Raw genomic sequence first — 24,700 nt, 5'->3', positions numbered from 1 at the left:
AAACTCGCTGCAGAATATACCAAGAGAAATTCAGTCGTCAGAGCGACAAGAGTATGTCCGATCATTTTCTAAAATATGCTGTCTTAGCCAGGCACCTACAACCCCCAATGGAAGACCAGGAGCTCATTTCTGCATTAAAAGCTCATTACCCAATATCCGTGCAGAGAATTTGGTTAGCTAAGCAGCCTAAGGATGTTGAAGAGGTCGTCAGCTTCCTGAGGCAAATGGATGAGATAGAAGCGAAAGAGCAGGGTTACAGGACTGAAAGAGAACCCCCTGGCAACTCGAACCCGCAGAATTATCGGAACAACAGGGCACAATATCGAGGCAATGGCAGAAACCAGGAGAGGCAGTATCAAGTCAGAGGAATGGAATTTGGTAGGGGAAACAACTATCAAAACCGCCCGACGCGTCGACAGCCGTATTTTGGAAATAGGCGAGACAACATTGCCACAGGTGGGCAGCACAGGGAGGAGGAGAGTCGGAATGACAGGCAGGGGAACCAGCTAAACCCTTACGCCCCCACTTTCAATCAGGAGAGGAAAGAGGAAGACAGCGATCTGCGGATTCCACGACCAAGCTCCAATCAGCATCAGGGGAATTAGATCAGGACGTGTCCGGAGGGCGTGGGTTCGTCCTAGATGAGTGCAATAGAGTAGAAAACGCCCCAAGGAATGAGTTAAAAGCCAAAAGGGTAGGAGTTTGCAATGACGAACTGGGTTTAGAAGACGAAGAAATTTTATTACAAGCGATAGATGGAGACAGATTAAACAATTGCCTCTACGTGAAAATTGTCATGGGAAGTGAAGAGGTGGACGCTTTATTAGATTCTGGATCGCAGATAAGTTTGGTCACTGAAGAAATCTACGAGAAATTAATATTGAAGCAATATTCAATTTTGACGCTGCCCGTTAAAGCCGCTATCCTGATTACAGCCCTCGGTAACAAATCTAAGAGATTGAAGAAACAGGCAATGGTGGAATTTGAAATTGAAGGCGACAAATTCAACCAGGTTTTCCTCGTTGCTCCGCAATTAATGGTTCCTATGATACTAGGTGCGGATTTCTTGAATGAAAACAAAGTGGTACTAAATTTTGCAGAGAGAAGCCTCCAGGCAGAGAGAGACGGAGTTGTTGTTAGGTACAAATCTAACAAGGGCGCAGGACAAGATATCGCGCGATGTAACGGACGGGACCCAAAGGACGATGGTCACTACAACGAAGCATACGTTAACCACACGCTGGTACTAGACTCTGGTAGCCAAAGCCAACTACAGGTGGATCAACCCGCAGCCATTCGTGATTGTAACCATTCGCAGAAAGGGACTGAGATTGGTGAAGAGATAGAAGGAGAACCCCCAGGTGTACATGTAATTTGTAGTTGTTGCAACAGGGATTGCAGTTATGATTGCTCCGAAAGGGAGATTGAGATTAATGAATGCGTTCAATTGGACCCAGCAAAGTTAGAATACGGGAGACGTATCGATATTGATAAGGGGGAGAGACAATGCAATACGAATAATTCAAACACAAGAGCTGCACCGGATGAACGTCGTAACATTTCCAGCGAGGACCTGTCCGGAATCATAGAGGCCCAGGGAAACTTGTCGCGTCTGCAGAAAGGACAACTGTCAAATGTATTAGTTAAGTACTTGAAACACTTCACGTCGAGGCCAGGGCGTTGCAGAACGTATAGTTATGGGTTCCAATTGAACAGTGAGGCAACGATTAGAACGCAATCAAGGCAGATACCTTTCTCTTTGAGGGCAGCTGTAAGAAAGGAAATAAACCAGATGATCTATGATGGTATCATCGAAGTTTCCAGTTCCCCTCACGTCAACCCTTTGGTTATAGTCAGTCGGGAAGGGTAAACGCCCAGGATATGTTTGGACGCGAGGAAGGTAAATGAAATAACTATTGCGGATTCAGAAAGAGAAAGACCAACTGAGGAACTACTTCAAAGATTTCATGGGGCTAAGTTCATGACCAGCTTAGACCTGACGTCAGCGTTTTTGCAAATTGAATTGGATGAAGGATGCCGGAAATACACCGCATTTTTATTCGAGTCAAAGCAATACCAGTTCAAGAGAGTACCTTTTGGGCTCAAAAACAGCTTATGTGCTTTACTGAGAGCGCTACGCACCATATTTGACGGAACCACTTCACATTTCTTGGTGAATTATGTAGACGACTTACTAATTTACTCGAAGAACTACCGAGATCATCTCGAGCATTTGGATACTGTATTATCAAAATTAATTGAAGCGGGCTTCACTATCAATGTGACAAAATGCAAGTTCGGGCAGCCCGAAGTCAAATTCCTAGGTCACATAATAAACGAGCACGGCGTCGTACCAGACCCTGGAAGGATGACAGCGATGCTAAACTATCCCGCCCCCAAAAACCACAAGGAACTAAGGCGATTTTTAGGAATCTGTAATTACCACCATCGGTTTATCATAAATTATGCAAGCTACGTGGCTCCTTTGTTGCCTTCATTGAAAAAGGGGAACAGATGGAAGTGGGATGAACATAAACAGGTTGCATTTGAGACACTGAGACTGCAATTTGCAAACAGTATCCAATTAATGCATCCTAATGAGGGTGATCCATTTTCAGTGTATACAGACGCGAGTAGCTATGCCATCGCGGCGATCCTTACTCAAGCCGGCAGTGAGGGAAGTCAGAGGATCATTTCCACTGCATCCAGGGTACTATCCGCCACCGAAAGAAGATATACAACGTGTGAGCAGGAACTACTTGCTGTTGTATATGCCCCCCAGAAGTTTCGGATTTATGTATGGGGAAGGACAATAACCATATACTCGGATAACAAGGCGTTATCTTTCTTAAAGAGGTGCATTTTGACTTCAAACCGAGTATCTAGGTGGATACTTCAACTCCAGGAATATGACTTCCGAATTGAACACATCAATGGGACCAGCAATTATTTTGCAGACCAATTGAGTAGGCATCCAGTGGGTATGGGCCCAGGACAGGTGGCGAAAGTCAGAAAGCCTACTGAACTACTGGTGGCTCTGTTCAAGTTAAATGTGGACCCAAATATTAGAAAAGATTTGAGAGACATCGCTGTTCACCAAAGTCAAGACCACGTTATACAAGGAGCAAGGGAAAAGCTGCAAGCCGACGACCCCTATATAAAAGGCAGGTACTTGCTTCACCAAGGAGTACTGTACTGCAGGAAACCTCACTGCAGTTCAGACTGGAGAATCTACTTGCCAACCAGCCTGGAGACCAGGTTTATCAAGTTCGTTCATGAGTATTTGGGCCATTCCGGAGCCAATAAAACGTTAAGAGCCATAACGGACTCCTTCTATGTGAGAAACCTAGGCAGAAAAATACGCAAGACCCTCTCATATTGTGAAGTTTGCCAGAAGGTAAAACACCCGAACCGGAGGTACGAGGCTGAAGTAAGATCACATCTCCCCACAAAAGCTGGAGAATTAGTCAGCGTTGATTTATTTGGGCCCCTACCATCTGGACGTTTTGGGAATAAATATATACTTGTATGCTTGGACGTATTCACAAAGCACGTAAAGCTGTACCCTCTAAAATCGGCCACGACTCGGGCGTGCCTGAGGAACATTACCCAGAAATACGTACCCACCGTTATTCATCCAGAAGCCATCTTATCGGACCACGGGACTCAATTCACTTCCGAGGGCTGGCGACGGTCTTTGGAAGAACTAAACATCAGAGTAAAATATTCCCCGATTCGACACCCGGAGTCAAACCCTTCAGAAAGGTTTATGAGGGAAATATCTAAATTTTTCAGAATATACTGCCATACGACGCAGAAGAGCTGGCCGCAACTGCTTAGTAACATAGAGTATTGGTTAAACAACACCGTTTCAGAGGCCACAAATTTTACTCCCGCTGAACTAATGTTTGGCAGTCCAAAACCGAAACTTTTCAGAGAATTGTTACCGAAAGCGCCGGAGCCTCTCTTAACCGAGGAAACCGTTGAGAAGAAGGCTATTAAAGCCTACACACGAATGAAAGAGCGCGCCGCCATACGAAAGGAGAGGTGTAAGAAAGGAGTCGCCAAATGGGAACCTAGGCTGCGAGACTCAGTGCTTGTCAGAATAATGCCTGTCTCTGATGCCGGCAAAGGAGTTACGGGGAAGTTTATGCGTCCGTTTGAAGGCCCATACTTCATCTCAAACGCACTATCGCCCGCCATGTTCGAGCTGGAAGATAAGCACGGGAAACCACGAGGCATGTTTAACAAGCGGGAGTTGAAGCCTTTTCGCATGGAAAACGATGTCTTGGCTGAACCCAAATGCGGGATTGACAAAACCGATGTCGTCACCGAATTGTACTAGGTATCCGCAAGGGAATTAGCCGCGATAAAGTAATGAAGATAATCTAAATTTAAACCATTCACGAAAATGTTGTTACCCACAAACTGCCCTGAGGTTTAGAAGAAAAAAAAAAAAAAAAAAGGTTACATAACCCAAAATATGAGGGTTTGAGCTAAATAATAGTACATGCATTTCTTTAAAAATCTCTATAATGGAAAGCTATGATAAGAACGCAAGGAATGTTTGAAACAGAATGCAGATTAGAGAAAGCAATTAGGGGTATATAAAGCAGTCAGACTATAAAAAGTTTATCCAGTTGGCATATGTTTGCCTTGTATTTGATTTGTATTTAATATGTTTCTATGTTATAAGATGTCACATTTGAGTATACGTACCAATTGTTCTAGGGAATAATTATCACTACATATAATCTTGAGCGGGATAGAGGTACTTGGTTTATAGTGTAAGTTTAGTCAGATATATATAAAAGTAGTGAGGTAGGAGACAAATTGAGAGGATCTGTGAGTTATAATCTTTTAGAAATACAAGAACAACGCATGTGGAGATAGGGACTCACATAGGTGTGGAGTAAATTGCATGCGAATGATAAACGTAGTATTTACTTATAAGGTAACATAATGACCTTGCTTCACGTTGGGATGTTTAGAGCTTAGATAAGAAGTTCAGACGAATTTGAAATCAAAATTGTCCTCACTTCATTATCGGGGAGTTTATACCAGTCCAGAACCCCTGTAACTTTTTGACTTTAAATTTCAACTGGCCGGAAGATCAGGGGTGAAGGCCCCCCCGCTAGCAAGCCATATGTGGAGGTTCCCTCGCCAGCAAGGGATCTGGTCTGCAGGTCAAAACACATGGCAGTACTCGAGTGGACATAGTCGACAGCGGGCTTTTAGCCAGTAAACCAAACTTTTGTACCAGTTAGGGAAATAGTGTATAAGATTTTCTGTAATTTAAAAAGTAAAATTATTCGGTTTCTTAAATTTGTTGTTCCTGTATTTATTGATATACATCAAAATTACCACGTCAACCCTGAGGTGATCCTTGTTCCCCACTGACTCTAGTTCGGGATATAACTATCTCTTTCTGTAAGAACAGAGAAGGTAAAAGTAGTGAGGAAGGATAGTTATAGTCGTATGACAAAGAATGTTGACTATATATAGATAAATGCGTAGACCATCATAGTTTCCCCCTGACGAGTAAAATGATATGTCCAAAGTGTCTTCGAAATGCACTGGTTATAAGCAAATCTCGATATCGCCCTTGTGACGTCAGTGACAGTTTTTTACATGCAAGCTGATGCAACAAGCTGTAACGTGTCGTCCCAAGGCGTGGTTCTGGATCCAATTAGAGGACACGATAAACCCCCGGGGACCGTGACCCCTTGCCCTGTCAAAGTTCGGGCGTCTTGACCTCGGCAGGCCTCCTCTATCTGTGAATACAATTGGAACCCTTTTCAATAAACTTATCTGGAGCGGACACCATAATGGCTTCCTGTCGCCCCTGTCTACAACAGCTGTAAATGGAAAGTCTTGCTTTCTACACAAGGTCTACAATATAACTATTATTATTCAGTGTTCTGTCTGACGACAGGTCCATATGAACAGGATCCTTCCATCCTTTTCTCGGACTGGGACCTGTTCATATACGTTCTTGGCAGATGATCCAGAAGTGGTTTGCCATTGCCTTCTTCTGTGTGTGAATGGAGTAATTGTTGGGATGCCAAGGAGAAACCGGGGAAGTCCCCGGAGGAAAACTCCGTGTTGCCTAGACCACGGCCTTGCCCAACACAAGTTATAAATTCGGGCACCGCCGGGAATCGAACCCGAGACCCCAGGATTACAAGGCCAGCGTTCTAACCGCTAGACCTTATAATTAATCATATATGTGCTATATGTGGTTATTATGATTCCCGTAATTAGATTATACGTATACAACAATGGTATTAGGGGAATATTAAATGTTTGCTTCGTGAACGTCATTTACAAAATCGTCATTATGAAGGCAACACACTGAGAATTTTGTATTTATTTCTGACCTACGCGTGATATTTGAAAAAATTGCAAAATCACATTTGGCTGGGTTAACCCGATATACCGCGTAATTGTGCCATGTCTCTAGGGAAGTATCAACCTTTTCGAATTCTATTCTCTTAATTAACAGATGTATTTATTTATTGACGGTATTTTGTACGGCACTTTTAAGTATTTTAATGAATAAGTGCAAAATATTACCACAAAATACACAAAACTAGGAACTTGAATTTAGTTAAGATACATACAGAGTAATAAAAAAATGTGACAGCTGTAATCAAAAGGGGAACTCAAGGCATGTTTCCGAGATAAAATCAAATACAGAATCAGCTTATCAGATCATAAGCCGGGGCTGAAAGAAGACTTTACACCGCAATACCGCACCAGAAAGTGCCATTAACCCAGTCGTGATTAACATAACATATTATTTATTCCCGGCCAGCCCATTGTGTTGCAAAACTGCAGATTCAGAAGAACAGACTTTCAAATTAAGGATTAAGAACACAAGGCTACACTTTTCGTGCGATCTGTTAACTTTGAAACACAGAAGGGAGGGGTGAGATTTTTCTTTACCACAAAGAAACTACTACAACCCCAACCGCCATAACAGCTCGAGGCCCTTTCTATGACGTCACCAGAGATGTCAGTGCATCATAATTTCTGTTTAACATAATGAGATTAAAGGGACATACAGCTATCAAGAGGAGGGGAGATGAGAAATAAACAAAGAATTTTAGTCTGAAAACCTAAAGTGACGATACCAAGTGGAAGAAACGTATGGGATTCCAGGGCTGAACTGAGAACTTAATTTTTGGAGGCATGTGGAAAGGAAAATAAGAGAGATAAACATGTGGAGGAACTTTATGTGAATTTACTGTCTAATTGAAATTGATAATGTGTTGTAAGTTTAGTTCTATGATTTACAGTTCTTTTAAATATTAATTTCTCTACAAGAATGTAACTTGCGCTATTTTGCACCGTGCCCGGGGAAAGATGGAATATGGTTGATATATGTTTGAAAAGTTATAAGAAGACAGATTACCTAATAATTATGACGCATGATATAAAAATGATTTAGTATACAATGTAAAATGTCGAAACTTTACACATTTGAAATCTAATTAGGGCTAATGCAGATGGCACACATGCACACCTCTTCATCATCGTGTCTACCAACACCTGCACATGAGTTAAGGGCCCATTTCAAGCAAGACGAATACCGGATCCACCCTTCAATAGACTGCGAACAGACATCGCCACATTACAGGCACTTGTCATTTGATCCTCTTCTCTGGGTACCCCATTCTGCCCAGAGTATACTCTTTCAAATTAGGATTGTCCCAACGAAAATGACATCATGAAAATAAAAATAAAAATATTGTGTTTAAGACTTTTAAGAAAACACCTTGTAACATGCATCATTCAACAAAGTGAATATGAATAATGAATAGGTCTTAGCTTCACTGGAAGTTGAGAAACATTTGTAAAATGTAGGAGCAAAATCCAGCATGGGAGATTATTTCAGAAACTTTAACTACAAAATGGCGCTGACTGACATGACTTAACCCTGTGCTGTCTGCTAATGGTATTTCACCCGGTCCCAATAGATCGCATCGCATTGCAGAGGAAATAAAGCCGATGCCCTGTTCTGCCCTGGTCTCCCCTACGTCTGTATTGGAAGACAATAAGACAATGGATGCTAGAATACCTGAGCAGGGCCGTACTTAATAAACGTGAATCTGTATAGGCTACTGAATAATATAATAACCGGTTTGTAGCTTAGATGCGTCATGTTTGTGTTGAACTAAGTATGTATTTATTATTCCAGTCTATACACAAACTTAATTTAAAATGTTGTTGTTAAAATTATAGCGCTTTTCATCGTATTACGATGTTACATTTATTCGGCGCTTATTATTAACGACATGTTTCGATGCTATTATTGCATCATCTTCAGGTTTTTATCGGTTTTTATATTGATTGTCATCACCCGATAGCAGATGTAAGACACCACACATCACAAATTTGAAATATGAACATCTGACCATAGACATGCAGAACATTACGAAGACTGAAAAACCTACAAAAGAAAATCTACAAAACAAATCAATAAATCAATAAATGGTTGCATTAAAATAAAATATATAATAGTTTTAAAGATATAAAAAACGATAAAAACCTGAAGATGATGCAATAATAGCATCGAAACATGTCGTTAATAATAAGCGCCGAATAAATGTAACATCGTAATACGATGAAAAGCGCCATAATTTTAACAACAACATTTTAAATTAAGTTTGTGTATAGACTGGAATAATAAATACATACATAATAACCGGTGATGTCAAACTAGTTGGTTAAAATGTATGCAGCTAAAGAATGGTCATAACGAAACGGCTCTTCTATGTATTGATATTGGTAAGTGTACATACAACCGGTTTTCATATTCATTAACTCTGAATTTTTCCCGCAGAGGGCATTGACGGGTTTCATATTATTCTCGGAACAAATAGCGATTATTTCTGTAACAGCATTAACCATTTGGTGGTATGTTTTCTCTGAGATAGGGACTGAATTTTTAAATAATATTTGCGTGAATTTTGTGTTTAAAAGGGTAACCAAATTACTTCCTCTTTCCATGTCTACTCCAACCATATTCAAAACAACACTTTCTATCTAATCTTTAATTATATATACCAGCCAACAGTCCGCCTGTCTGTCCGGGTCATCAAGTTCCTCCCAAACGACGCATCGTAGAAAAAGTAACACGGACAAAAATTGTTCCTCTTGGAGGTACAGCCCCAGAAAAATATCGAAATCAAACACAGGGGTGTTCAAAAACTTATGTGTCTTAAAGAAACAGTGGTAAATACCTCTTGGAAAGACAATCCTGGAAAAAATTAATTTCTTTGTTTTTCAACAATCAAGCATTGGTTTTCCAAAATACGTATATAACAGCTTATCGTAAAAAGATATAAAAATAAGAATATTCCGCTTATAGAGGAAACTTGGCAAATTATTATTTTTTTAGATTTAAAAAGTTAAATATAGAAGTACCCAAAAATTTGCGACACTACGATGATTTCCATTTCAAATAACATAGAAAAATATCGGTAAATTTTCCACTAAAGTTCGACTTGCAAAAACACGCATCTTGGAGCCTACTTCCATATCCGTTCTGATTTAAAGTTTCAATAATATTTAATTAAACTGTAAATTACCTCGGTACTGTAAATGAATTCTGTAATTCACCGTAATAAAATAGCCAAGGAACATAGAATAAGAATTTGTAGTCGTGAAAGTAGGCCTACAGACTGCGAAGTTTCGTACGAGATTTATTCAAGCATGTGAATTATTTTTAAACATAAGGAAACGAACGTGGAAGCGAGCCATTTGGGTGCCAGAGGAGATTCGACAGTTTCCTGTTTAACTTTCTTTGTGAATCAAGGATTACTCAGGAGTCCCTTATGCTTTCCTCGAAACATTTTATCAACAATATGGGGTCAACATTCGTACTGAAATGCAACCCAATTCCACAGGCAAATAACTAACCAAACAGACAGTTTCTTTTATCACAAGGCGTGTTAAGAGACCACGTCCCTTTCATATTTTTGGTGACCTATAGGTTATTTAGCCGGCCGCAGTAGCCACGCGGTCTGATGCATGGTCCTCGTGCGCCTGGCCGCTGCGACCGTGGGTTCGAGTCTCACTGAAGGCATGGATCTTTGTCCGCGTCTCCTCTTTCAGTCTGTTAGGTAAAGACTGGCCAAGGAAGGAAGTGCGAACCTACCGTGGTTTTCGCATGAGCGCCCCGAAGGGGGTCGCGACGGTCAGGTATTGACCAGAGACGAATAAAAATATAGGCTATTTAACCATGCTGTATCAAGTACAGAGGCTACTCAACTTTGACTCAGATTATGATTGTACAAGATGTTGTAGTAAGAACGGGGGGAAAAGACGTGAAGATGTATTTCAATTCACCCAGCATTAGTCTGGAAAGACTGAGGAGAACCATGAAAACAGCATAACATTCGATGCTTCATCCGGAATTCAAAGCCTGGTACTGCCCGAGCCGATGATGTTCTTCTGAAAGGATAAAGGCCTCTATTATTAGCACTCATTCAGGCTGAACAACTCGAATTCAATCTCCTTGTATGCATATTTCTCTTATTCGGGACTATGGACTCATCCTTTTAGGAGAAGCAAGAAGCAAAAGGCAACACGCAATACATGTCGCTTTTAGACAATATTTAGCGTTCGCACCGGAAAGATAGCAATATCGCTTCTAAATTTATCGATACGCGTCGAAAGGAACCTTCCTGGCATATCGCTTATCCATATGGAGAGGGTTTATTTTGTAGTGGCTAATTTTACAATCCATTGGTCTATCTTGCAGCATTCAGCATTTTTCTGAATAATAAATACTTTTGAGCACCTGAGCTGCATACATTCGAATCTTCTAAGTTTTTCCTATTACTACGCCAAGGTCGGAATCAGGTTTTGTTAATACCCATCCGTTTGAAAGAACTGGGGTACCGAATCTGTAGTGTTTTAAAATTGAACAAAAATAGAGTAGGCCTGCCTATACAAAGCTTCCGAAGTCTAATATACCGAGGTAGTGTTTAAAACTGCAAGGCTTCAGGCTTGTTGTATTCGGGAAGTAACTGGTTCAAATCTGGATAGGAGAATGAGCCATGCTTTGACATTTCAATGTTTTTAGAGGCTCTTTAACGAAGGGTAAAGCAGCTGGATCAGGCAACTGGCTACTGCCAAGTTCCGCAACGCGTGGAGTGGAGGGGGAAATACTGGGAACAACCCGTTCTTCAACTGCGGGTCCCAACCTTTCGCTGGCTCGATCTATAGACATTCGGTAGGACTTGTTGGACTAGGGATCGGCCAGTCGCAAGGCCTCTACCTGTACACAGGACAGCACAACACAGAAAAACGCTGATAACATCCGTGGGATTCGAACCCATGGTCCCAGCGACCTAGCGGCACAGCTTGTGCTCTTCATTAAAAACGCGAAACGCATCCAAAAGCCCTGAGCAGTGCAGTTTCTCGGAGAGCCGATACAATGGGTCGAAACAGCGCGGTATCTTGGGGTGACCCTTGACTCCGGGCTTACCTGATCGGCGCACGTCAGCTAGGTGGAAAATAGGGCAATGCAACGATTAACAGGAAAAGCGGCCTGTCCATCAGAAACGGTTCGCTGCTCTACAAGCAGCTCCTACGTCCTATGATGGATTTTGAATGCCAGCAGCCACGTCCGGAAGCTGCAAGTATTACAATCCATGTTTTGCTACTAACAAGCCTCGGTACGCTGGTAACGCAAATTCACGAGGATTTTGGAATTCCATTCTTCGCCACGCACATCAGAGCACTGACTGAGAGCTTCGACTCAAAGTTAGCTGAGGAGGGGAACTCCTTGATTCGGCAACTTCGAAGACGCTTATGTCGACCAAGGGCTGGTTGAGGTCATCCATAGACAACCGAAGGGGGCTGATGTTTAGCAGGATAGCCGAAGCTTTTCCAGAAAAGTCGGTCAAGTCGGCGCAACGAGTGGTGTAACCATTCGGCTACACTGACTGAGTTTTTCCGTGCTTTTTCTCAGGTGTAAGAGCCATATAACCAAAATCCTTTCATAAAGGAAAAGTTGACGGACAGGATAACCTCTAATCAGCCGAAATATACCCTAGTTTGAATAGTCAAGCCTTTCCGCCAAGACAAAATCCCGGTCAGCGTAAGCACAACCCCGTTTTGGTTGTAAGACACTGTTTACCATTTCCAGTAATGCGTTTCTTTCGCAAGGATGGTGTAACATAGTAGGGGACGAAGTCCTGCACAGAGCAGGACTTCGCCCTTAGCTTGCTTTTTGGTTGGTTGGGTGGCTGATCACCAACATAGGGTAACTTCAGTACACTGGGGACGAGGACGAAGATGATTCTCGAAACGTTGGTGTTTTTCTCCATTCAATCACTTGACACGGCTGGTAGTCCAAGAATAATTCATTATACCTAGTGGCCGTGAATCCCTTAGATAATGCATTGCTTCTTGAATCTAAATGTTAAAAATAGCATGGACACTGACGATTGTCTGAAGACCAAAATGTTTATAAAATCGAAACTATGTGTGTGCAATTATAGCTAAAAAAACAAATACATTAATTTGCACTGAACGTAACAAGCTTATTCCTTGAGATCAGAAAGACATTTTAGAAAGGACAAGAATCTTGACAATGTATCCAAGAAACGTAGGCCAGAAAATCGAAAATCGTTGAGTCCGAGTCCTAGTGAAAATGTTTACCTTATTTCAGAAAGTATAAAATAACCACAGTAGAAAAACTACACCAAGATCAGACTTTGTTTCTGCGAGAGAACTGTAGGAACAATGATCACAACCACGAATGTGTGTTGTGGGTCTGAGTCCCGGTGAAGACGTTTAGTGTAGGGAAATTTCTTCCTATTATATTCAGCGACATATATCAAATTATCAGGCCTGTGGAAAGCTTTCGGGCAATAATAATTGGTAAGAAATGTAAGTAATTGTAGAATATTCCTACAGTAACACTGTGGGCCCTCTGTTAGTAAAAAGATAATAGACATGCAAAACGTAATTGGTTACATTGCACACAGTGGGTAATTCTGATTTATTTGTAATGATAATGACAATAATCGTCAGTTGGCAACCCTGTTGGAGAAAGCAATTTAGTACACCACTATTGGCGACCATGTTGCAGTTGAATGAGTAATGAATATGTTTAATTTGCTTGTGTATGGGTTATACAGCAAACTTTGTAGATACTGATTAATATTAGGTATTTCACAATGTTTGGCCGTAGGAAAGAGGGAAAACGTCTTATGAATGACGGACGTGGGTTGTCACAGGTGGGCATGGAAATTTTAAACTCTTATGTTTACTACCGGGAGGTAGTATTTGAAGTTAGTAATACGATGATTCCTTTTTTCTAACCATTTTTCCGGTGGTCTTTTTCCCGTGATATTAGGTTTTTCGGAAGGTATTATGAGTATCGCCGTGAAGAATAAAATTGAATAAATCTCTACAGTTTTATTAAATTTGTTTCAAAGTCAAGCTTTAGACATAACTTCAGTTTGGTGTATCATTTCTTTCTTATTCTTGATATAGATGTTACCAAGTTTCTTGGATGTGTGTTTCGGAAGTGGAACGTATATGTAAGAAGTTAGCGTGTTGAGTTATACTTCCATTTGTCTTGATGGCATGGTGCTTAGTTAAACAGTGACATTACCCATTACAGTGCGATATGCATACCATCCATATCAGCACTCCACCTTCCATGCTCACTGTATGTAATGTATTTCTTAGGTACTCTGTTTGCTTCTCAGAAAATTAAAATGTAGGATTACTTATCAGATATCAAATGAATTGTGTGACATTCATATCTGTTATGAACGTGTTTTATGCAGTGTGTCCACTTACAAATTCAAACACAATTGTCAGTTTGCAGCTCCTGGCAGGATCTTCATGATTCACTGCTAAGTGCTACTAGATTTTCCTGTAGTCAAGTATTGCTCCATAAAACAAATAAAATTGCCTTTCCATTTTTTTATGTGCTGGAAATGCCGCTACTGTACAAACACACTCTCTCTACACAATTTGAATACATTTAAATTATTTTAAAAGCAACTTGTGGATTAACTCCAGTATTGATTATTCTGGGAGGAAACATGTTAGCGCAAATGAAAGTATGTGTTAATCTGTGAAAAAAGACAGTTGATGGTCAACTTCACTGTTATGAAATGCTTATAAAAACCAGTTGCAGAAATTAATGCTGGTAGCCAAGTAATGAGGTTGGAAACCACATTTTATTATGTGGTATTAAAGTAAATAGCACATGTAGTATATTTATTTAAAGCAGCAGATGAGATAAGAATCACAATTGATTTGTCATAGCCTTTAGAATAAAGAAAATAAATGAGAAGGAAACAGCCAAAAGGTTTCTGTGTTCCAGAATAGTTGCATACCAAATTAAAGCCTTGCTTAACAGCTTTCAATTGGTTCAAGAGTAAGCTCAATATCTCAACTAGGACCAGAGGATTTTTCATCTAGCTTCTGCATCCAGACCAGTTCTGGGGCCCACCCAGCCTCCTATCCAATGGGTACTGGGGTTCTTTCCCAGTGGTAAAGTGCGGGCGGGGCATGATGCTGACCATTTGCCCCTAAGAAAGAGTGGGAGTTATACTGCCTCTCCTCCCAAGCGCCTACATGGCGTATAGTGGGACAGAACTACTTTAATTCACTTTATAAGGAGACCTAACAAGTCTCCAGAAGTTTATTAGAATCAGAGATAGCCATGAAAATGTTGCCTCTGAAGTGAGATTTAACATGGAAAGACTGGATTCAGTAGCACACAACAGAGAATAAATACAAACTAATAAGTGTGAATTCGTATGTGTAATTTTATAATTTTGAGGTTTAGCTATAAGGTTAAGCGTTAGATGTTGAATGAATATTACCTTTATAATAAACCACCTGACTTGTGCCAGACCTTGGTAAAGAAGCAGTTTGGGTCATGTTATGGCACTGTGTAGTCTTGTAGGTGGTTACTTACCTTTCAGAGGAATATATCACTAAGCACATGAAGGCTATAAGTTCCTACATAACATTTTTAACCATCTGCAGGACTATACAGTGTTCTATCCAGAAGGCCACAGCCCTGTTTTTCAACACTGAAAACCTTAAATCTCAAGAAACATTGTCTCTTTGTATTGGGATTTTTCTCAATTTCATTCCTACATGTGCATTTTGCAAGGTTCTTGCTGTAGGTAATGTCAGTATTCAGTCTCCTCTACAGAGCTCTTCATTTTCACTGATGGATTTATGTGCTTTGCCACAGTGATATGAACAAAATTTTTGTGGAAAGAAATGAGTGACAGGTTTGAAGTTTGAATGGGCATTGCTAATCATAAATATTGTTTTCTTTCAATAAAATGTACAATCAGAGAATGTTGAATCTTCACCTCATGCTTAGTGACACTATTGTTGTACTGATCTATTGCTTGTTATGGTGGTTCTTACCAGTGCAATAGGTGAATAAAAGGGAAGGGATACAAGATTAGTTGTGGAAAGTGAAATGGGGTAGTGGTATCAGTAATAAGAGAAGTGATGCAGACAGAGTAACTGCAGATATGATGGAATAGATTAAACTTTAATTACCATGAGACATGGTACCCATGTAGTACATAGGACTTTTGATGTTATTCTAGTAGAATTTTGAATGTGAATTTTTTAAATGCATGCTTTGTACCTGTATGTAGGCAGCATACAAATGACTGAAGTATTTGTGTTTGCTAGTATCTACTCGGGGTCCGCAGTGGCCGCGCGGTCTGAGGCGTGGGCCTTCTGCCGCTTGGTCGCTGTGACCGTGGGTTCGAATCCCACTCAAGCCATGGATGTTTGTCCGCGTTTTTCTTTATTGTGCTGTCCTGTGTACAGGTAGAGAGAGGCCTTGCGACGAGCCGATCTCTCATCCAAGGAGTCCTACCGAATGTCTATAGAACAAGCCAACGAAAAGTTGGGACCTGCAGTGCTCAGGCACTTGCAGAACGGGTTGATCCCAGTGTCTACTTGCTTTGCATGTACAGCTATCAGCAAATTAACTCATGCACCCATACACTTGTCCATGTTTACAGCACAGCTGCATCTCAAGCACCACCAAAACGCAAGAGATTGGTGTGAATGTGTACAGAGTAGTTCCTGCTGTTATATAATCTCTGTGACTCATTTAATATTTTCCTAATTTATTATTGTTTTGAAGGAGTGGGTTCCTTTTTTGGAACATTATTAACAAACTTTTGAGTTTCCATGGAACTATCCATTCGTTCAAAACACCTAAGCTTCATTTACCTATCAACAATAATAAAGACATCGACATCCTGTATTGAAATCAATACGTTCAAGTCAACAAAACTAAATCACTTAGATTGGCACGTAGTCAAAGCAAATTTAGTCACAATATTATACTAAAGGCCCCACAGCATGACACATGTCACAGAAGTAAGAACAATAATAAACACCTCTAACTTCCAAAAAAATCTTGCGAATAATCAGTATACACGTCTACAAACGATATCTAACCTCAAACTTAATATTATAGTGTACAAAGTAACTTTAATATGGTCGAAGGTTAATTATTTTGAATAACTAAACTTGTGATTACAGATTGATGTGATTAATTGTACTACTGTGTGTTATTGGTTTTATATGCACTATATACACTACTGCAAGACAACTTGTACTTTTTAATTTCTAGTTCTCAACTTAATTTTAAATTTTGTAGTACATAATTTCAGACAGTGGCAAGTCACATATAACTCTGCTTCAGAATAAACAATGTATGCAATGAAGGTTCAGAGTGACTGAAACTTGATGCCCAGAATTTAATTATACACTGATGTACAGCAACAACTCCCAGATATTACTAATATAGAAATTTAATAGCTTCTGTATATGACAATGTAAGCGAGTCGCAAGAATTATTTGATTTTCCAGTGCATATAAAGTTATGTTTACACAATACTGTAGTCTATTAGAGTGCAATAGCATTATGTCTAAAGAAACATTGCCAGAATTACCAAAATGTGACACAGAGACATGAAATGAACACATGCTATTGGAAAAATGGCTGCTCGACGCAGGGTTGCCAATTTGTAAATTACGCAACGTCTAGAGATGGGATGAAGGGGAATGATGGCGTCAGCGTGGTGTGGCGTGGCCTTGCGTTTGTTCTTTTGGTGTGGTTAATAGTTATTGGCGTATGAATTTTTCTGTGTACCGGTAAGAGTGTAGTTAATTAAATCCGTATTGATACATGCAGACTGACGGTCAATGAAGAGGCCAGTAAAGTCTAGAGTTACGTGAATTCATTCCACTAGGACGTAAAAGATCTGGGCCATATTTATGGTTGAATCAATTTCATTGGAGTATTTTATATGGTGCTCTTTGTTCCGTAGAACCCGCATGTGTAGATCACATTTATTGTGCAATTATAAAAGTAGCTGTGTTACATTTTATTTTGCATTACGGAAGCTGGATTTTTGTGTTCAGTAGATTATTCAATGTGTTTCGACCATAATCAGTGGCGTTCGGCGATACCTGGGTAAGTGTGATGTGAATCATGTTTATTTATTTCGTCTTGGCATGTAGATCTAGTCGAAACCCATATACGCTTCTAGCACATCAGTTCACAATGCCAATAAAACAAATTAATATTTAATGATAGAATACTTTCATGTAAGGATATTTGTTTATACCCTTCCAAATATGGTTCTGGTATTAGTAGTGATCAGAAATCAAATCAAGAAGGTTGTGGGCTAGGCATAGCAAACATAGAAAATATGGACTGGATTGAGGGGCCAAGTGGCAGCCTCTTGTGAACATAAAAGAGGTGCTATTTCCTGATTGACTGTTAGCTTTGCATGAAAGGACTCTGATGTGTGGATTTAATTACATAAACTAAGCTAGAAAGTGTTCATTTTGAAATAGCTATATTTTTGTTTTTATTTGTATAGAGGCAGAAGAGACAAAAGTGAAAATAAATAACACAGAGTATACTGTGTATGATACAAAAGGCGATTTTGAAGGTAAGTGAAAGGAAATGGGATTTCCATTTTAAAAAGTTTAATTATAATAACTATGTAGTGTTTAAAACTTCTGGTCCCTGAATCACTTTTTCAGTAATGGTTTTCATAATCTGTTGTGTTATGGATGGTTGAATTATAATTTTTCTGAACTAACTTCTCTTTTAAATGGAAATAGCAAATATCTTCAAATGAAAACAGAAACTGAAATATTTTAGAATTTCCATGCCATAGGTAAGCAAATTAAACTTTTAACACAGTCTGGAATGTTGTTGATTCCGAGTTAATGAAATTCTGTGTTTCAGGACGCTGTGCTTGGGAGAAGCATTTCAAGCATGTAAACGGAGTTATGTATGTGGTTGATTGTACTCAAGAGGATCAGTGGGCTCAGGATAAAGATTTTCTGGAGAGCCTCCTGATCAATCCTGCTTTAAAAGAAGTCCCTATCCTTGTTTTATTAAACAACTTAGATAATCCAACACAAGGATTAGTGGATAAAATAAATTTACACTTCACAGATGTGTTTGAGAACACCACAGACAAGGTACGTAAATGAAAAGCAAGCAATATATGAATGTAATGATGTTTCTCGAAACAGTTGGTATCAACCCTTTTAGACTGAAGTAATCAGAAGTATGTACATTTCTGGAAAGAGGTTCTTTCTTGAACAAGACTGGTAAGAAGATAACTGTCTTCTGGTTTGTGGGACCATATAGAAGTTTAGTGGTGTTTCGAAGGTGCATCAGGGAAATCACCTTAGTGATGGAAAAAGTAAGCATCTCTGAAATGTTGGTAAACTTCTACCAGACTACAAAGTGCAACAATGCAAAACACCATCTTCACATTTGCTGTCATGAGATCCTCAAGTGTCATTAAGAAAACTAAGGATATGATGCAAAGTATGTATTCTGTCTTCATTTTGGTCCCCACATGTGCATGCTACCTTGAGGTTTTATGAAGGAACTTTGGGACTGAATACCAGACTCGTATCATGGTTCAGAGTTCACATTAAACTGTTTGTTCCGTCTGCTGACTATCATTCCCTTGATCATCCTATGATTCAAATTAACAGCATCTGCCCTGTGGGTGCTCCGACTTCAGAAGTGGCCTTTCCCCCTTGCTTCGGTGGGCAAAGGCCATACCAGGAGGATATAGGTAGGAACAATTGGAAAATTTACATTCAGGTGTATACACTTATGCTAGACACAGAAGTAGATTCTCACTTAAATCTGCAGTGAATGTATTACTGAAGTAAAAGTACCTGAAGAAGTCTTTTTTAAATCCCTGCATAAGTAATACGAAAATGTTGGTTCCCTGATTCTTCTTGTATTATTTCCAGTTTATACTGGTTGATACTCATCTCTAACCACCCAACAAGATATGTGATGGCCCTGACCAAGCAGAAAATTATCAATTATATCCTTGGTGTGAAGTTAGGGGCATCATCTGATCAAGCACTTGACTTGTCTTAGAGTAAAGGTAGTTTATTTTAAATAATTATAATAGTTGAGTTTTTCATTGCTGTAGGGCACCAGATCTCAAGAAGCACTGCAAAAACGCCCATTTGAAGTTTTCCAATGCTCGGCTCATAGGCGCAGTGGTTATGAGTACGCCTTCGAGTGGTTGGCGTTCTACATGGATTGACATCTGTTGTGTTTCTATAAGATTTGAGGTTTTCACAGTGGTGAGTATGAAGATTTCTGTCTTCTGGGTTGTTGCGCTGTGTAGTCTGGTCAATGCTAACCAATGTTTCAGAGGTTAGCATGTTTATTTATTTCATCTTAGCATGTAGATCTAATCGAAACCCATATGCGCTTCTAGCACATCAGTTCACAATGCCAATAAAACAAATTAATATTTAATGATAGAATACTTTCATGTAAGGATCTTTGTTTATACAATAGAATCATACTGCATAACCAAACCTTGGGTCTTACAAATTTTGGGTTGTTTTTTTGACGTAAATACGTCTATACGGAAGGATCATTCGGCAAAAAAGTGAAAGGAAAACGTGTTAATATGGATGGACAACAATGGTCAGCTTGCATGCATTGTTATGTTACCTAGGAAACGTCTTCTGTTTACTCGGCATTGCTGTTAATGCCGTAATTAAAGCTAATATATAAACTTCCTTTCCGTATAGATGTATTTACGTCAGATTCTCCGGAACCGTGGTTCCACTGTCAATTTTTTTTCCTGTTATAAAAGGTTTATGGCATCAGAAGTGTAGGTTTGCATTTTTAGGAGTGGAAAAAATGGAAAGACAACGTTATTATGGCAGCTATTGGAAGGAGCCCTTAGCCCATGGATGGATGATTTGATATATGATATATGTTCTGTGGTTTTCACAGGATTAGACGATTCCAGAAAAATTCTTGTGGTTGGATTACCTGAAGTGGGGAAATCATCCTTAGTGCACCTTATGAAGGGTGCAGATATCTGCACTTTTGATTGGAGATTGCATTAAAGTAAGCAGCATGCCTATGAGAAGTGAAACTTACCTCTTTCATGACACTTTGTTCACCTCCTTCCTTAATTTCCTGAGATTAATTGCAGTCTCTCAGCAGAGGACTGTCTCCATATAATACATGCATGGATATCTAGGAAGTTGGATAAGTTTTGTTAAGTGCTAGTTTTAATGTAAGATGTAAAGTGCAACTTTTTATCCGTCGAACTGAAACTGTTTGCAACAGATGCTGTTAACATCTTTTTAATATTGTTTCTTAAAACATTTTCTAACACAGCAATGTAATGTAATGCAGTTGTATTGAAAATGGATATACAGCTGTTGTAGAATTATGTAGAATATCTGATGAACTGTGGATTTATTTTACCCAGTTTCATATTATTTTCACCAGCCCTATCAAACATGCTTGAACTGGTTTCTTATAGCTTAAACTAATTCATTGTGCTGACAGCATTTCTGTGGTATTTGAAAATTTGTGAGTGGAATTATTTTATAGCCACTAAAATATAACAGAGGAACTATTTTGCACAGTTCTTGGTGTTATTCTACGGTAATCAGAAAATATTGTCCAATACATATTCCATTCTATTATATATAAAATTTGCCTACTCAATATATTTGTATTCATACAGAAGCACAGAGGCTATGGAATCTTCCTGTATTTAATTTTAAGTAGCTATTTCAAGGCAGGAGTGGTTATTAGAGTAATATGGAAGGACTCTGTAGTCTGGTCGATGTTTACCAACGTTTCGGAGGTCATACTGCCTCCGTCATCGGGGCGATCGTGAAACGTTGGTAAACATCGACCAGACTACACAGCGCAACAACCCAGAAGACAGAAATCTTCATCTAAGTGTTCCTTCACATTAATAAAACTGTTGTTCAAATATTAATTAGAAAATAAGTATTTATAACAAAATGTTTTTTATTCTTAAAGTATTTGTTACTATTAAAGAGAAGTAAATCCCAATTCTTCTCCCATGAAGTTGGAATTTCAGCCTCAAGATGTTCGTGCCAAAGTCCTTTGCTTCTCATCAGAGCCTCTGTGCTGTTGGGTATCGCATATAAAGGATCTTCTGTACTATGCAGAATGGAATGCATTCAGTACAAACGAACCATCATCTAAACTCTGAACATCTACATCGCTTATCACAAGAATTCCAACTTCATCTCAATGTTTCACAGATTGTAACTTTGTGTGTAACAGTTATCTGTTATGTTATTCAAGTCATAATGTATAGACCAAATACTGCGAGCATGATGTGAAGTGTTCCTTCATTTGAAAAAATGGACAACAATCTCATCACTTATGTCCCTAAATAAATAATACTGGGTCATTCCATGTAAAATTTAACATTGCTGTCAACCATGTCATCACAAACTTTCCTATCTCTAATGGTCACCACCATCAATTCTTGTCTGGCACTCATGATCATTTGTTTATTTACTACAGACAATTGTACCTTTACTAGGTTTAGAAACTACCAATTTAACTTTAAATGCTATGAATTTTCAGAGTTATATCGGTTTCTTCATTTATAGCCTTTTTTATATATTCTTGTGACAAAGGTGTATTCAATGCCATACCTATTAAACAACAGTAGTACTTGATACCCCACTTACTGGTACCTGCACCTTTTCGTGGTGGTGGGGCTTGAGTACCTCAGTCATCCCAAGAGCTACTGGTAGGGCCTCTGTAGCCAGATTGGTCGAGTGGGAGAGGTCAGACTAAGACAGGTACCCTGGTCCTCCAGGTTGGGGGTTGGTTGCAAGGCTATGCACCGTAAAAAGGAAGATGGTTTGAAACCTCAATCAAAGCCTCAGACAGACGGACCTAACAGAGGACCGAATGGAAGAGGAGAATTGAGGAGGCCATGGACCGAACAGACCGGAGAGCCGTAGAAGGAGAAGAAGTACTTGTTAGAGGAAAAAACAGTGGTGGAAGAAAAACACACCTTTACATATAAAAAATTGTTGTTCCGATGTCTGCGTAGTATATACTGGAAGTATTTTGGTTTCCCAGCCACAGATGATGGAGATTTTTTTTACAAAAGTAAAAATTGTGTGAATCTTATGCAAAATGCAAATAGCGTATAATTGCAACACTAGTAATTTACGAATGCATTTCCAGATTAAACATGCACATGACCTGGAATTGGAGGCCAATACGCCACAATGTCGTCCGAGTATGAATGCATGTAGTCACTTAAGTCTCCAGGTGGAATTGGGCCACCACACATCTACACAACAGCAGCAGATGGTACAGTGCAGATAGAAGGTGATAGTCATTAATCTTCAGAACTTCGAAGATGAGGAAAGCAGCAGTAATCAAAACAACGTGTGGGTAGTGTTGAAGGGTAGTAGTCCTGGTCTCTCCAATCAGAATGTGGCAGTCGTCCTCCCAGAAGACAATATTAACAATCATCTTCATGGCATGGCATGATGGATGGTAAGAAAGATATCAGTGCAATAGCAGAGTTAGTTATCCTTGACTTGCAGCTGCTGGATGTTGCGGGGGGCTGTGGTTCCCAGAGGCTTGTTGCAACTCTGAGATCTCCATGCGAAATCCCAAGCAAGACAAAACTTGAAGAACTCTTACCAAAAATTTATGATTCATTTAAAGAGGCTGTCCAGTCTATTGTGCTTGTATCCCTGGCAAGTAAACATCCACCATACCAGATAATAGTGTTATTAATGTTAAATTTGATGGACCGAATTTAAAATAGTGTGCTAAGACTTGTTTCGTAATTAATGTAATTTCATGATATCTATGTAACATGGAGTTGCAGTTGATAAATTAAATTATTTATGTCAGGGATAGTAACCATAAATAAATACAAATTGTGTAACAGTTTGGGATGTAGGGGTGAGTGACAGGTTGAAATTTACATGAATGTGTCATTTCCATAATGATAACAATGATTGCAGTTACCTTATTTTTGCTTCAAAATCTAAAAAAAAAATTAATATTCTCATTGATCTGTTTATTGATTGTGGTTATACAATTTATATATGAACTTAAAGCTGTGGCAGTAGTTTTGCCAAGTTACAAGTAATATATGTTTGCTGTAAAGATAGTCTTAGGTCTGTTATAATTTTTGGACTTTAACCCCTTTACTCTGGCACTGGTACAAAGTATGAATTGAATTGGACCTGATGAGTTGTCATGCCAATATATATGTACCTCAAACAACTGACATCCTTCACCTATAATGCTAGATTTTTGGTTGTACTGATCTATTGCTTGTTATGGTGGTTCTTACCAGTGGAATAGGTGAATAAAAGGGAAGGGATACAAGATTAGTTGTGGAAAGTGAAATGGGGTAGTGGTATCAGTAATAAGAGAAGTGATGCAGACAGAGTAACTGCAGATATGATGGAATAGATTAAACTTTAATTACCATGAGACATGGTACCCATGTAGTACATAGGACTTTTGATGTTATTCTAGTAGAATTTTGAATGTGAATTTTGTTAAATGAATGCATTGTACCTGTATGTAGGCAGCATACAAATGACTGAAGTTTTTATGTTTGCTAGTATCTACTCGGGGTCCGCAGTGGCCGCGCGGTCTGAGGCGTGGGCCTTGTGTCGCTTGGTCGCTGTGACTTTGGGTTCGAATCCCACTCAAGGCATGGAGGTTTGTCCGCGTTTTTCTCTGTTGTGCTGTCCTGTGTACAGGTAGAGAGAGGCTTTGCGACGGGCCTATCCCTCGTCCAAGGAGTCCTACCGAATGACTATAGAACAAGCCAACGAGAAGTTGGGACCCACAGTGCTCAGGCACTTGCAGAACGGGTCGATCCGTGTCTACTTGCTTTGCATGTACAGCTATCAGCAAATTAACTCATACACCCATACACTTGTCCATGTTTACAGCACAGCTGCATCTCAAGCACCACCAAAATGCAAGAGATTGGTGTGAATGTGTACAGAGTAGTTCCTGCTGTTATATAATCTCTGTGACTCATTTAATATTTTCCTAATTTATTATTGTTTTGAAGGAGTGGGTTCCTTTTTTGGAACATTATTAACAAACTTTTGAGTTTCCATGGAACTATCCATTCGTTCAAAACACCTAAGCTTCATTCACCTATCAACAATAATAAAGACATCAACATCCTATATTGAAATCAATACGTTCAAGTCAACAAAACTAAATCACTTAGATTGGCATGTAGTCAAAGCAAATTTAGTCACAATATTATACTAAAGGTTCCACAGCATGACACATGTCACAGAAGTA

The 24,700-nt window shown here is 39.4% G+C and overlaps 1 protein-coding gene across 4 annotated transcripts in view; it reads left to right on the top strand.

Moving 5' to 3' along the window:
• Positions 1 to 21,811, top strand: part of SP2353 (EGF like, fibronectin type III and laminin G domains protein pikachurin) — a 515,929-nt gene extending 494,118 nt beyond the window's left edge. Inside the window, exons 20-24 of one of the 4 annotated variants that reach the window (XM_087343561.1) lie at positions 17,922 to 17,993; positions 18,296 to 18,534; positions 19,518 to 19,674; positions 20,342 to 20,458; positions 21,456 to 21,811. The gene's annotated coding sequence lies outside the window, so the exon portion shown is untranslated. Of the gene's footprint in view, positions 1 to 17,921; positions 17,994 to 18,295; positions 18,535 to 19,517; positions 19,675 to 20,341 lie in introns of all 4 variants that reach the window. The other 3 variants (XM_087343562.1, XM_087343559.1, XM_087343560.1) reach the window with 3 other exon arrangements.
• Positions 21,812 to 24,700: the final 2,889 nt, after the last annotated feature.

This window comes from Zootermopsis nevadensis, unplaced genomic scaffold (genome assembly GCF_977971745.1).
Source record: "Zootermopsis nevadensis isolate Lab colony 2312 unplaced genomic scaffold, Znev_1.0 Znev_ptg000006l, whole genome shotgun sequence".
NCBI classification, from domain to species: domain Eukaryota; kingdom Metazoa; phylum Arthropoda; class Insecta; order Blattodea; family Termopsidae; genus Zootermopsis; species Zootermopsis nevadensis.
Note: the sequence above shows the minus strand (reverse complement) of the source record. Positions and strands in the feature narration are given on the sequence as shown.